At 38.7% G+C, this 15,570-nt stretch overlaps 1 long non-coding RNA gene across 1 annotated transcript; it reads left to right on the forward strand.

Moving 5' to 3' along the window:
• The first annotated feature begins 443 nt into the window (after positions 1-443).
• Positions 444-15,206, forward strand: LOC107836001 (uncharacterized). Its single transcript, XR_001661851.1, has 3 exons — positions 444-456; positions 5,445-5,447; positions 15,074-15,206. It is a non-coding gene; the product is annotated as an uncharacterized LOC107836001 (long non-coding RNA).
• Positions 15,207-15,570: the final 364 nt, after the last annotated feature.

Consider the following 15,570-nt stretch of genomic DNA (forward strand, 5'->3'; position numbering starts at 1 on the left):
ACAAGAAAACAGCTTAATTTGCCCACAACATACAAAAAAGTACTTTAAAAAGTTTTAATTAGCTGGAGCTGTGACAGGGAGACTGGGCAAAGACCCAACTTTATATTATTGCACAGCTAGTAGGGTGGAAAGAGAGCCAAAAAAAATAAAAAAATAAAAAATTAAGAATTGAAGGAAGGAATGGCATCTTGGAGTCACAAAGTCTTTATAATCATCATTTAATCTACATCTACATCACATCTACATGTGAAATGATTGTTTCTTAAAGCCTGCCATTAAAATCTTTTTTTATGTCCTACCTTCAGAAAAACGCACATGAATTGGTGAACACAAAACGTTTTCCTAACAAGCAATTGAAAAGGAACCAAATTTTGCACAAAACATTGGATGAATACGACCGAAAGGATGTGATGCTGACTGTGAAATGAGACGGAGAATGGATGAGTGTGTGGGCGTGTTTTTATAGAACCTGATTCTCTTGTTAGAACGCCTCATGATTCATGAACTCTTCAATCTTAAATCTAGTGAAACCTTGAAGAAAAGCCAAAAATGGCATTAGGTGTTTTATTAAATACTTAATTACCTAAAACATATAACTAAGTCAACACAGAAACTGCTAACCAGACGGAACAGTAACTCTCATCCAAGGGCATTTGTATCTCCTGGTCTAAATCCAAAAAGAAAGCTTGGTGAACTGAAGAGAAAAAAAAAAGTACATCAGGGAACTCAGATTAAATAAATAGATTGGTCAAAGAGCGATGGTCAAATACTCGACTCCCACTATGCTCCGACCTTGTGAAATGTTTTAAGAAAGTAATTAGTAATGTCCCATTGTCCAAAGGGAGTTAAAGTTTTAACAGTCATTCTGGCACCAATTATTTTTTACCGAGTTTCTTACCCAGTACAGAATTTTTCTAAACTTTTCAGTGTAAGATTATACAACATCACTAATTAATTCATTAATTAACACGATTCTCTCCTTTAACGATGATTGTCCGTGGTTGTCTCTTTTAGATGTTCACTACAGAGCAGTTCACGAAGCATTTCAACCTGAAATGCATAAGAATTTATATCATGAAAACATAAAAACATCAGAAACACATCATACAGTCAACAGTTGTGAAAACAAAATTACTGAGGTATCCTCAAACTAACTTTGGCTAATTGTCTACTAGCTGCATAATGCTATGCTCTCTCCACCTTCTACTTCAATTAAGCTAGAAACACAACGGTATACATTCATTTTCAACAAACTACACTTTTTTCTGTTCTTTCACCCTTTTTTTTTTTCCCTCTTTACCATGAGCTCCTGAAGAGCTTTGGTCTTTTTGATGTGATGTGACATCAACTTTTTCATTGTAAATACCATGAAGTGGTGAGCGAGGCCAGCTGGTTGGTGTGTGCTCAGGGTCGGCGGCGTCACTGTCTGTTGGACTTGTTCTTTGTTAAACACAGCTGCACTCTCTGTGCGCCGTCTGGCCAACACAAGACTGCACCCTACTCAAGGAGTATTTTCTGAGTATTTTTCATATACACTGTTGTGATTATTGGTAATATTTCAAATTAATAGCAGAATAAGTAGTTTTAGTTGAAGGCCATTGTAGGACAAACAAATAAATAAATAAAAAAGAAACATGTCCTTGGTTCACCTCTATACATTCTCAGCTCTAGCATCTCCCTGTTCTTTGCTTATAATTTGTAAATGTGTATTTGTGGGTGTCTTATTAAAAATACATTGAAGGGGTATGTGTGCAAGACTCTTAAAACATCAACATATTTGGACAGTCAAAATAGTTGCTCGTCGTACTTTTTACTGCTCCGAGTTTTCTTTATTGTATGCCATTCTGCCTTTGGTTAATAGACTTTAAAAACTGTCAGATAGCAAATAACTTATGTTCCTCTGATAACCTGAAAAGTTTGGAAACTTCTGGAGGTGTAAGGAGGAGAAGGACTTTGAAAGCAAGTCCTTCAGAAGGACTCCAGTAGGAATACTTCCATACAGTGAAACAATAAAGCCGTGCAGCAGCAGAGTGCCACTGTGGTTTACAGCCTGCATGAGTGCTGGTTTGGTTCATGCTTTAGATTGGCTCCCATGATCAAATCCGAGTGTGTCACACTGTGGCTTCACTCCTCTGGCTTCCCTCTCCTCCCCGGTCCCTCTAGGCCCAAATGGGTCACTGAAGAGAGCCTCAAAGTGAAAGCACAACCAAAATATTTGAAAGCATTTCCTCTGAAACCACAGAGTGGGGTTGCATTGGGGGATAGTTGAGGGAAAATAGAAAGATTTATTCCAGCTTTTTGTCATGACTGCAATCCTTCATATTTCTGTGAGCCAGGCCCGTCGGGAGTGTTGCCGTTGGCGCTGGACAGAGCTGCCCGCACAACAAAAGATGAGTCTTTACTTTTCATCCGTCCTGGCCTCTCTCTCCCGAGGGTTAAGATGGCCATCGATCGGCTGTGCTGATAAACACAAAGAGCTGCTGGTGGAGGCTCACACAAAGCAGTTCAGCTCTGCCTGTCAATTATGCCGAGCCTCTGCTGAAGCTGTCCTGGATGTAGCTGTGCTCTCCAGCACATCACACGCCACGCTTTACATCAGTGATCCCGCACAAATATGGTCACAAGAGGGGTCCGAGGGCCATTCATAGTTACTTATTCCTTCTAGCTTTAAATTGTTTGCATAAAAGCTCACAGAGAGGTTCAGAACTTTCCACCCACTCCTCTCAAGGCATTCGCGTCTACCACGTCCTCTAAAGCCACCAGCACTCCCAGACCACCTCCTCCTCCTCCTTCATCTGTAAATATGGTTAATTTTCAGGCAGATTTCGTGCATGCGAAAGGACCCCTTCGCTGGACGTCTTGGCAGTTGGAGGAGTCCCTGGTGGATTCGCCAATTAGCCCCAACCCCTAGCCGGCTTTGGAGAAGTGGAGCATGGCCCACGAAGGAGAGAGCTTCATGACGTCCCCAGAGTTTCCTTTTAACGGGTGACCTCCAAAGAAGGGTCGAGGAGAGGAGGAGAATTAGAGAGGGACATTGGGGGAGGATAATAGATGACCCCTTTGTCTGTTTCGACGCCAAGGATTTCGAATCAATTACAAGCTTTCGTCACCATGTGGAAAATGCAGAAAGTGGAGAAAAGCAGTTTAGAATAAATAATTTACACCTTGTGCATAATTACAATGTTCAGTATACTCTATTTAATTTTTATTCATTTAGAGAAGCTTCCAACAGAAAATCAAGCACACTTCGCTGAATGGAGGTTAATCGTTTAATACTTAAAAGCGTGGAGGCTTCTCAGCGGCAGTCTGACAGAGTACCTCACAAACGGTTGGAGTTAAAAAAAAAATCTGCTTAATGGTCAGTGAAATTATAAGATTTTTAAAAAGATCAAAAAGTTTCCCTGGCTTAAAAATGATTATACTTTGCTTAAACCAGAGTCCTTCCAGATTGCTGGATTTGATAACTAAAGCTCCAATTTGCAACAAGTAGTGTGTTTTTTCATCTATTGCACTTTGTCAAACAGAGCCACAGTTGACATATGCAGCTACCACTGCAAGTCAAGATTGCTCTTTAAAATTACAAAACAGTAACTGGAGGAGGGGGATGAAAATCTGGTGTATCATTTTCAGACACAGTTCTTAACTTAAACAGAGAGCAGATATTTCTATCCATCACCAGGGGCTGAAGTTGAAGCATTAGAAAAGGTAATGGTAAAGCAACAGACAACACAGAACCAAAACATAAATAAATAAATAAATAAATAATAAAGCTGTAAACACAAATGAAGCTTAAACAATTCAACTAATTGAGCAAGGAATAAACTGAATTAGGAAACATTCTATGTACAAATTATCAATAGAGTTAAGAATAAGGTTTTCATAATGGGTACTCCAGTATCTTAATGCTCATTTGGTCATATGAGAGCCAGTTCTGTTACATGTTTGGGATTACTGTGTTGTTACAATACCATCCAGGTTCCAACCATCAAATGCTGATTTGATCTGAGGATGTGGAATTTGCATGACTGGACTGTCTGAATTAACTTCAGTTTAATTCGGAAATTGTCACTTCTTTTGCGCACAAAAATTTAAAGTAAAAAACAGATTTTCATATTTCAACATGAATCAAAATCACCAGCCAAGTATGAAGCTGAAAACTACACATTTCAGCAACCAACCGACAGTTATGAACTCAAGAAAGTTGTGGGAAATGTGTTTAATCTAACTAGTTTATGACACAAACCTGGCTTTTAAGCACAGTTTAAAAGAATTCAACAGAACCGAAGTTGGTCACCTGGAAGGCCTTTCCAGCCGTTCAACCTCAGCCTGTCTGAGGTGGTCCTATAGGCATGCGTGGTTGGGATCATTGTCATATTTGAAAACTCAAATGTGTTTCAACTATCAAGCTGTTGATTTAAAACACATCTGATGACTTTGGAGGCATCCCTCCAAACTCATCGACTTTGGAAGAACTTTGCATAACTTGCAAGCTGTGCAAGGTTTGCAAACTTGCAAAACAGTGGTACTGCCAGCTTTGCAGCATGATGCTGGCAGTACTCTGCTGGAAAGATTTTATGAAAACCTCAGGATGCTTCCTTGAAACATACTTCTTGACTTTATGGCTCAACAGATCAATCTCTCTCTTATTTGACTATAAGCTGTAATTTGGGTTGTCCATATGGGCAGTTGAAAATTTCAGTCATGCTTGCTTGAAAGTATTGGGGGTCTTTTTGGACATAGATAACTTTCTTGCCTAGACTAATGTGAAACTTGCTTCACAGTGGACAATGAAAGTTGTGTTAAATTCCAGCTTTAACAAACATAAACCATCCACAACAATTGGGAAAAAAGAAAATATATTTGCAACAGATTCTTGAAATGAGCATAAAAACTGAGGAAGCCTAAATGGTCAAGTTGTAATTCTGAAGACATGACCAAATTGGCATATTTGGTCATGTCCTCAAGCAGTGACTGATACTGTTGCCCACAGACAAGTAAAAACTAACAAACTTGAAGAGTTGAGAGAGTAAGTCAAGAATGCTCTAATTTACCTCCAGCTATGACTTTGGGAAAAAAAAAAAAAAAAAAAAAAAAAAAAAAGACTGGAGAGCATATATTTTTTCAAAACACATTTTTTTCTTCAATTTAAAAAAAAAAAAAAAAAAAACATTCCTTAAAGCTCCTCCAGAAAACAAATCAGTAAACACAGACATTTGTTGAATAAATGAGAGCACATAGAGGCAAGAGTCTGACACAGAGATAGGAAATGAAAGCGGAAATAAAAGCAGCAAAGCACCGAGGTAAAGTTCAGCCCCAAACTCGTTATGATGAGAACAATGAAGGAGCCGAATAAAAAGGAAAAAAGTTGGAAACCAGAGATTAGCTTCAGAGGGAACAGCTGGTGGGGACAGATACTGCTGTTTCAGACCTCTCCACACCCCCAGTGGGTAAACAAACCAGCCGTCTGCTTGATTTATGGAGCACGTCACTGACCGGATGGCCATTATTCCGACTGAAAGAGGCAGCGGAGAGCCTCGTCGTCATCGGCGAGACGTGTCCACGGTGCAACTTTTCACAGGTGCGGCAGACTCTTTGTCAGTTTGGCATCTCCGAAGCGTTTTCCGATTCAGCAGCTGACAGTCAGGCTGAATGCAGCCGCCTGGACGCGCTGTAAATCATCAGCACCAAGCACAGAGGAGCTGCTTGGCACCTGGAGACATGTCTTTGTGTGTCCTCAGCGGAGACTTAGTGGAGTGATTAATCATTACACTTCTCAACGTTAGGAGGTAATTTATGGCTTCAATTCTCAGGCTTTATCATTATGAGCTGCTGAGTGGGTGGAGGGACGGAAATGCAACTTGAGGGCTGAGACTGGGAAAAACAACTGGTGCTCATTGTAACGCCTCAGCTGAACTTTAACTTGGTCCTTTTATGTGTTACACATCCATGACGGTGTCGGAGGTTCATGTTGGTTTTTTTATGAACTACAAAGGTCACTAATGGCTTCTGAGTGAGTTACAAGAGGAGCAGAGTGTGCAACAAAGACATATGTTTTGCTTAAAATGGTGATGAAAAGACGAAGGGCAACAAGGACGTTTTATGTTCGGTTTGCACTTAGAGAGAGATCCTTAAAAACACCAGCAATCAAAGAAAAGGTCACCTCAGAGGGACAGGTCTTTCTTTGCGCCTTAAGAAAAGAGGCAAATAAACAAAGATGATGCAGTCCTCACACTAAGTGACTTTTTGCAGATTTTTATTTTTGCTTTAAAAACCCACAGGACCTTCAGAGAACTGATTCAGCCAGATGAAAAACCCTTGTGTCAATCAGAGTTTCCGTCAGAAGGTTTAGGAGAATCCTTGTAAACTTGAATGTCATCGTTCAGGTAAAAAATGAAACTCATTAAATGTTATACAGCCCTTTTTTTTGTTAATCACAATTATTATGGCTTGCAAGTGCCAAAAATCAGGTAATCACATAAGACCCATAGAAAAAGCATTCCACATGCAAAAATCTCAGGCTACTAAAAAGTATCCGCATGTGTAAAGTGTTTGGTGTGTCTTGTTTTTCTCTTGACAATACCACACAGGCTCTTAAAGGGGTTTAGTCAATCACTTGTTAATTGTACTCACAATATATTGGTCGTTAAAGTAGTTACTGGTAATTTTGGTAATGTGGGCGAAAGCCAAATCCTGCTAGAAAATGAAATCAGAATCTCAACACAGCTTGTCAGCAGACGGAAATATGAAGGGCTCTAGTTGAACTGAATTTAGACGTGATAATACACAGTGGACCACCAACAGCAGATGGCATGGCTCTCCAAATCTCTGCAAGTTTCTCAGTCTTCTCAGGATTTCTGCCTGTGGCAGCCTGCTGGTTAGTTGATGCTCCACCATCAGGCTCCACCTGTAGATCATGTTCTTTTTTATCTTTCACCCTAAGCTCTTCACTGTAGAGACGGCTCCAACTTCTTGACACCACTCTTTTGGAATGGCCTTTTGCTGCTCGAGGCACAGATGAGAAATTTTCAGGCCAGGTTTCACAGACATACAAACCTGCTGATGATACAGTGTCTCAGTAGAAGCTCAAAAATTATGTAACAGGCAGTTTTTATAGCACAACACTGGTTCACTTTACAGCCGCACTATAAAACAAGGCTTATGCAGCCGCAGAGATCTGTAAAATGACAAAAAAGATATCCAGATACTATTTTGAACTTATATTATCTAGCATTAGAGAATTTTTTTAAAACACATTTCCCACTCTTCTGAATGATGCTCATGACCCTGGGTAATCTTTTGAAATGAACACAATGCAGTGAAAGAGATAATGCTCGTCAGCTCTTAACCTCACCCAGTCATATGTTCAGTTGTTTGCTGTGTTCCCAGGTCAGGTCTTCACCAGTACCTCAGAGCTAATGGTCAAAGCACAATTGGAATTACAGAAAACACAACTCTCCTGAGTTTCTGAGTGGAATTATTTAAATGTTAAAAACAAAGTAGAGTGTTTAAAGTCACAGGAGCAGGGCTTAGTACAAATTAATGTCATACTTTTCAGTTTTCTTTGTTAAAAAAAAAAATAATAATAAATCAGTCAGCACTGCAACTACTTGAAGGATGCTTCTATTTCTTTCCATTGTTTCAGCTGACAGCTCTAATGTTGGGGTTTTGTTTCCTGTCAACCAAACAGCTGCAATAATTCATTAAAAACAGCAAGAACTGTCTAATGACTACAGAGTCATTTTGCAGAATGATGTCATTAAAGATCAATCTATTGTTTCCTATATTGAAAATATAAGATTATTGCACATTTATTTTACAATGTTTCAGCTGTTAAATAGTTTTCTACAAAGTAAGAAACCGACTATTAATGATTTCAGATTATTTTTGCTCGGGGTTGAATCTCTGTTTTTCACCCCTGCGGCCTTAAAAGCCTCAGACATTAGCTGTGAAACACAGTGACATCAGTGTACTGTAAAACCCAATGATTATTTGATTTATCTCCATGACCTCTCCATTTCAACCACAAACAATGTTATGATAGAGAGATTCAAAAGTCCTGGTCCTGCTGCGTGAAGAAGAAAAGATGGAGTCCATCGAGCTCTCATTCATCACTTTTAGATCAGTATTGATCAGCTGGCAGAACAGCGGTGGAGAGATTTACGCCGGCCTTTTACGACGACGATGGGGGCGTCTGACCCATGCAGTGGCTAAAAGCCTCTCAGCTCACAGGCGGCTCTATCATCTCCAGCGACCAGACATGATGGCCGATGAGATATGCTGACGTATCGGTGGATCTCAGACCTTTTCTGACCCGTGGTGGCGAAAGCTTCTGGCTCTGCGGGAAAAGCAGCATCTTTCACTGCAAATATTCTCTGATAAGACTGGACAACAAAAGGGACTAAAACGCTTTAATACGCAAGGATTTATGAGAACTGCTGTCCTTTTTAATCGGCTGTGTGCATCATCAGAGAGCCTCTTAATGGGTCTCTAAAAGTCACTCTGGACCTGATTTGGATCTGAGGTTCTGCTCCTCCAGTCACATTTGATCACAGTGATGAATGTCAGCAAAGTGAAAGGTTGGGAATTAATGAAAGGATAAACATCATGACGGTGAGACCGATGACAAACCTGGCAGGAAAACGCACAAGTTTTTAGACTTTAAAGTCAGATTTGCTTTCAAGCATGTCTTCTAATAAGGTGTTTTATTAAATAATAAAACACAATTTGCACAATTATGCATGTTTGCTTGACATCAAAGGCCGCTTATTGTCGCAAGTCAAACTCGCTGACAAAAAAAACAGGCAGGTTTTGCTGGAGCATACAGGAACAGGAACACAAGAGTTGGAGGCCACTGCTTTAACTAAAACTGCTATCAAAGTAGAATCTACACCCAGCCACTCTAGATTAAGTTTATTCAACTGCAACTAAGATAAAATTTTATTATTTGTAGATGCCCATAAGGGTCCTGCTAGGTTCATTGTGGCAGAGGTGTTGCAATGGCCACATATGCTCTTTGTTTAATTATTATTTGTCTAGTCTGATGATTTGGTTCAGCACAGGATTCCTATTTTCCGTTTAAACTTCAACCCCCCCGCCCCCCATCAAGTGTCTGTTGTGTTATCACCAGCAGGTGCATCAAGTGGCTGCTTCCAATCAGACGCTAATAAACATGAAGAACCAAAACACAAAATCAAACAAACAATATAACACAATCCACACACTCACAGCTATAATAAAGCTAAAGCGCACCATATGGAGTGTTAAAAACATAACCATCTGCTGAGGAAACCAGGAAAAAAAAAAAAAAAAACACTCAATGAATGGAACTTTGTAGCGGAGTCCTGAAAACAGAGGCAATGATTTTTCCAAAAGGCTTCCTGCTGAAGCGTCTCAGCAGTGTTTCCTTGGCTCTTATCAACCAATGGCAGAGAAAAATGTATGTTTCCTGCTTGTATCAATAAAAGATGGTGGTAATCTGCTGCTTATTGAAAAAATAAAAATACTGCCGCATTCTTTGTATGTTCTCACATAAAAAAACTAAAAGGGAATCTTTTATCCGAACACAAGTTTTTTTATTTGATATGTCATAGCAATTGAATGCTTTTTTTTTTCTTAAAGAAATCTGTTCACTTTTTATATTTTTGCTGTTGTTTGACAGCAAAAACTCCCTAAAAGGCACAATCACAAAAAGTATGCGAGGCACTGCAACAATAAGCTGCAAAGTTTGAAAAGTTTATTATATTCTTCCGTGTTACTCATAAGGTCCAGGACGGCATTAGGGGATCGAGGTAATTGATTATTATCCAGGGTTCAAAATGATTGAGATGTTCTAAAAAAAAAATAAGAAGAGGCAGATTCATATTGCTGGAAAATACAATTGTGATCCAGGCGAAGCCGAGTTTATCCCAGGAGGCTGTAATCAGCAGGTGGTGGTTAATTGGCGGTTTGGTGATAGTCTCCTTTGTCCTTTTTCTGCAGGTGGAACCTCGTGATGGAGAGTTGGAGAGTGGAGAGTGAAGTGAGTGAGCATTAAGTTGATGTGAAACTATCAGGACTTGAAAGCAAGAGAGCAGCCAGAGGGTTGGTGAGGAGATTTACAGGGGAATTTTGGAAAGGAAATTCCCAACAAACACTGAGAAAGGAGAGAAGTGGATCCTTTTATAGAGCATTAATGGATATGTTGGTTTTCTGAAGAGGAAATATAACATAGGTAACTTTCAGATTTCTAGGAACTTAAACGAGGGAGGCCTCATTACCAGTCACAATGTGGAATCTCTTTCAGAAAACCCAGTCCTCTAATCTGCTCCTGATCATTTGTGATGAGCTCCAGCTATGAGGATGCAGACACCAGCGCACTAAGATACAGGAGACAAACATTCAAACTACCTTAAGCACAACACCATGAATACGAAATGAATTGAAACATGGTGTTGGTAGCAGCATGATCTGCATTTAGTGGGAATTCAATGATGATAAGCTCAAATTTTAAAAACAAGATGTCTCCCTTCAACATAGCTCTCACTGCAGAACTTTGAGACCTATCAAAGATATTTTTGGACTTTGCAATTGTGCATAATAAAAGAAGTCCGGCACAGAAGCAACAATGCATGAAGTCAATTTTGACCAACATTGTGGATGTAAAATAAAGAGTCCTGGAAATGTGTTCAATGTAAAGATTACTTACAATGCTAAACTTGTTTTTAAATAAATTCATCCAAAGAATCTCCGTGTTGCCTAATGTTAAGAAAATAAATTTGAAATATGCTAGTTTTAAAACTTAACATGTCTTGATTGAAATAGCCTAATTATAGTTTTCAGATTAATAACTTATTCTGCCCTATTGACCTTTATTTTACCTGTAGTTACAGCAGATTGTTCGCTAAGATCTTTTGAACTGCCCTTTGTCTGTGTGGGAAACAATCAGGAGAAGTTCTTCACTTCGGCCCGCCGGGAGAACCTGGGATCCGTCAGATGAAGATTGAGTCAGAGATTTTCCAAAAATATATTATAACCTAAAACCTTCTTCAACACTAGGAAGCAGAAATTTAAACAATCTAAGTTTTTATGTCAAGATATGATATACATGACATGCATGGTGTCATAACTGATTGAATTCATTACAACAAATATAGTGTCATCAGCATAAAACTGGAACTTTATCACATAATTTCTGATTATTCTAAGTAGAAGTACTTTGGGTAACAAACTTACCCAAACATTGAACACCATGGTACTTTATAAGTGATTCTGGTGCATGAAGAAGATTAATCTAAACTGGAATCTCTCTGACAGCCTTTGAAAGAGAATACTACAATCAGCTGAGTCTACGGTAGAACTGAGGTTTAGCATGACAAGTGCAGGCACAAGTCCATTATCTGCAGCCATCACTTTCACCAAATGTGTGATTAAAGAGAAGAACAGCAAACTCGACTGTAGCAGGTTGCTTGGGAACAAGATTAAGCTACTGGATTTGTTTTTGACACATTCTCCTGAAGGTTTTCTTTTGTTTCAGACCAACCAAGGTCATGGACATTTATGTTAAAGAACAGAGACTTGAAATGCATGCACAAAAAAAATAAAAAAAAGAAAATCAAGAGCAGTGACGTACATAATTGAAACTTGGAGACAAAAGTCTCAGATAGTGTGAAAAACAAAGGTTTCACTTGTGGTTTTAACTATTTTTGAAATATTTACAGCAGTGGCTTTGTCAAATTATTAAAAAAAAATATGATTTCCAATGGTACATCCTGTCTACTTTTAAGGTTAAGAGGAAAACATTTGTTTTTGATTATGTTTATAGTTAGAGTGGCACAGATGACCCTGAGCTATTTCTGTAATTATGCTGCCATTTTTTAATGTATTTGAAGAGTACAGCATGTATCAATTAAGTCTAAGTTGTTGTTATCAAAAACTTGAGGCCAGCTAACATCTCAACTTGAAGCAAATTAAAGCACAGCTTGATGATATTGCTGATAAAAGTGTCAATCATAGTGGCACGACACAAATACAGTAAAAATTTGCAATCAAGCTCTGTGCTCCCCTCATTCAAAGTCTGTGTTCCTTAGTTTCAGAGACAGCACAGGAAGGCTCGGAAGTAAACAGTGAAAGAAATAAAGGCATAAAGAAACAATATACTGTGTTTTATGTACATGTGATTGGTGTACATAGATCTGTATAAAATTTCTAATTTTATTTTAAGTGTTTTAATTATGCTAATATGACTGTATGACAGTTAACAGAGTCAAGACGAGGTCAGACATTATAAGGGATAGACTGGTTGAGGGAAGGTCAGAGAACTCATATGGGGCAGCTACTTGCCCACAATTCAGCAAGCCGAATCAATCAGATCTAAAATTCACTGTAAAACAGTCCTTACCCAAATATACGCTGACCTCTCAATCTCAGCGGCACCAGAAATTAATAGCAAATAACAGGAAGTAAGAGTAACAGTTGTGTCTCATTTAACTGATACATGTCCAACCCCATAAGCCCACCCTGTTCCACCCCCCAGGCAGTCTGCATTGACTCACTTCCTGCACTGACAACCAGCCTGCCCAACAGACTGGCATGTTTGACTCTTAAAGTGATTTTTTATTTTTATTTTTTGCACGTTTTTAGAGTCAGCCAGCTGCTTGTCAGAACCTCCAAATCCCAAAGACGGAGGTGGGTGGACGGGCTGCTGCGTCTTGCTAGTATAAAGTGTTTTGTCTTCTCATTCAGTTTGTAATTTCTTTTTTTTTTGCAGCTGCGGGGACAGACAGTAAGAGTTTGGCAACGAGAACACAACAACTCTGGCAGACAGAAGGAGAGCGAAGAGTGTGACTCATGGTGAATAGCTTTGTGTGGAGAAGCTTTGGAGAAAATGCTTGTTTTCCGTCATGAATAAAATTCATGTTGACAAGTGCAAGAAGAATTTTTACAGAAATTTCCTTTGCAATAACAAAATAGACGCAATGACAATGGGGTCAGAGAGTGCATAGTCCTTTAAAAATTCAATTCATTTGTATTTTTTTTATAGAAGCAAATTTATTTTGATCACTTAATAACTGTCCTTCCTTTTGTTAATGAAAATGTGCACACATTCATTAACTCAAAAGAGTTTTTATTCATTAAGGTGAGGTCTAGAGTTTTGTTGACCCATTACATAATCTTGACTCTTTTCTTAGTGAGCCATTCTGTTGAAGATTTGGAATAAATTCTTTTGAAGCCTGCGTTCAGAAAAAATTATTGTGGATAAAATGGTGAAGCATGATTTCCAAGAACCCTCATTAATCAACAGATGATAGAAGTACATGAATTGGGGATTCCTAAAGCAATAGGCTTTAAAAAAAAAAACAAAAAAAAAAACACAAACATTAACATAAAGTCAAAAAGATCTTGACCAATTCAGGTGGGTGAGGTTGTGACGGTTTATTTAAACTTTTAAAGGGGTGCCAGTCAGGTATCACGGACAGATACATCTGCCCTATTTCTCTATTAAAATGCTCACAATTATGCTATTACAAATATATATATATAAAAAGAATAGACTCACAGGTCACGTGATAGTCTCCACAAAGCAAAACCATCATCTGCACTAGACACAAATGTAAGATTTTAATTTCATTATGGCGCACAAATGATTATTTCAGTATTATTACATTTCCTTGACTTCTATGACTGAGGAGTAACTCTTTGACGTCACACGCTTCTCAGGACTTCCGGCTTGCCACATCGGAGAGGTTGGCACACAGGAGTAGTCCTATTTTTACTTTTGTTTAGTTTTTACCGGTCCACACTCAGCATAAGATAACAATGGTGCGATTATGAACGGACGAGAGATTACACAGCCTCGGATTTTTACGGTAATTGTTCCTGCAACGGACGGCAGCGCTGACAGAATGGCGGCGGTGTTGCTATGACATGTTCTGCCGGGAAGCGGCCATCCTTACAAACGGAAAAGGAACCAGCTTGAACAGCTTCAATCAGGTGAGTTCATACATAGACGAGTTCATACACAGACATAAATTCGTAGATGCCTCATGGGGCGGGTCGGCCCGTTGCTGCGATACGTAACAGCGTCCGCCATATTGAATGTGGAATATGTGCCAGTAAGCTAATACAGGTAAATTGACCGAACTTTACAAAGTGCCGTTCTACAAAGTATTTTAAGTTAATACCTGTCATTGACACATTTTCTCACACACATTAATATATTTGGCAATCAAAGAAATGACTAAAGACAGAGTTTCTAACTTTTGATGTGATTATTTAATTGTTTTGGGGCATTTCTGAATAAAGAGCACAATGTTTTTATTTGATAGAAATTATTCAGATAATTTTTATAATGACATTGATGAACAGACACACTTTTACAGTGTTTAATTAAGGAACATATTTACATAATCCCATAATTTAATGTACATTTAATGTTTCAAGACAAGAAAAATAATTTTCTTGTATTTATTTTTTACACATTATTGAGAAATGACTTGATTTATAAATCAGTCGTTGTCAAACATTAAACTATGTATTTTTCTTACTTTTTTTCCAGAAAAAAAATTACAGTATGTCAACTCTGCCATTGACAGCAAAGAGTGAAAATAATTATAACAGAGTAAATTATTCTTATTTCATTACATAAGCTGAATTATAATACTTCAGATTGAGATATTTAAAAATACACCAAAAGTGAAAGAATAAAACATTTATTTACTATACTGGGAACACTGGTCACAGGCTACAGTCTGCTGGTCACACTTGGAGAACTCCAATAACTTCTGAGACGTCCTGGTTCACAGACTAAAGCCAAGGATAAAAGAAAAATTATCCAAAAGTGAAATAGAAAATACATATATTTCCTTCACATTCAGAAAAAGACATTTTCAGCATGTTGGGCTCTGACTCGTAGCATTTTTATAGCTAAAAACCGACATGGAGAAGCTGAGCTGGGAAACAGACTGAAGAACAGCAGCTCCAGCTCTGATCCTGACTGATCTTTCCTCACAAAATCCCCGGATCTTTAATTAACTTCTCCTCTAACAGCGGTTTTTCATCAGCTCTCTCTCATTAGGAAACAATATGAAAACATTAGCTGCTACGCTAACAACCAGCGGTTACTTCGGGCCAATTAAGCTACATAGAAAATATGTTTCGGTTGTTTAGAAGCGAATTTCTAGCTGCAAAGTCAAGTAATTCTGATCTTTCATCCTTACCTGTGAAAGGTAATGCCAATGAATCCAGTTTGTTTCGTAAAATGGTTGAAACAAGTCCACGAAACAAGTCCACACAGCACAGGACTTAAGGAGCTCCGATCGCTCTGCTGCCACATAGAAGATGGCGGACGCTGTTACGTACGACTCAGCGCTCCATGAGGCGTCTACGTATATGATGTCTATGAGTTCATACCTGTACTGATGAGGAGCTTGTCTGAAAGTGTGGCAGGACGGGAGAGGCAGAGGGAGAGCGGGAAATATGTGGTCCAATAGGCTAACAAGGTAATTTCATTTTCGTACATACAAATTAGGGACATTTGGAGCACTTCATTTACAGTTGAATGTCTTTTGAAGCTGTTAGTTGAACCTGTTTAAA

This window comes from Poecilia formosa, unplaced genomic scaffold (assembly GCF_000485575.1).
Source record: "Poecilia formosa unplaced genomic scaffold, Poecilia_formosa-5.1.2 Scaffold35, whole genome shotgun sequence".
Classification (NCBI taxonomy): Eukaryota; Metazoa; Chordata; class Actinopteri; order Cyprinodontiformes; family Poeciliidae; genus Poecilia; species Poecilia formosa.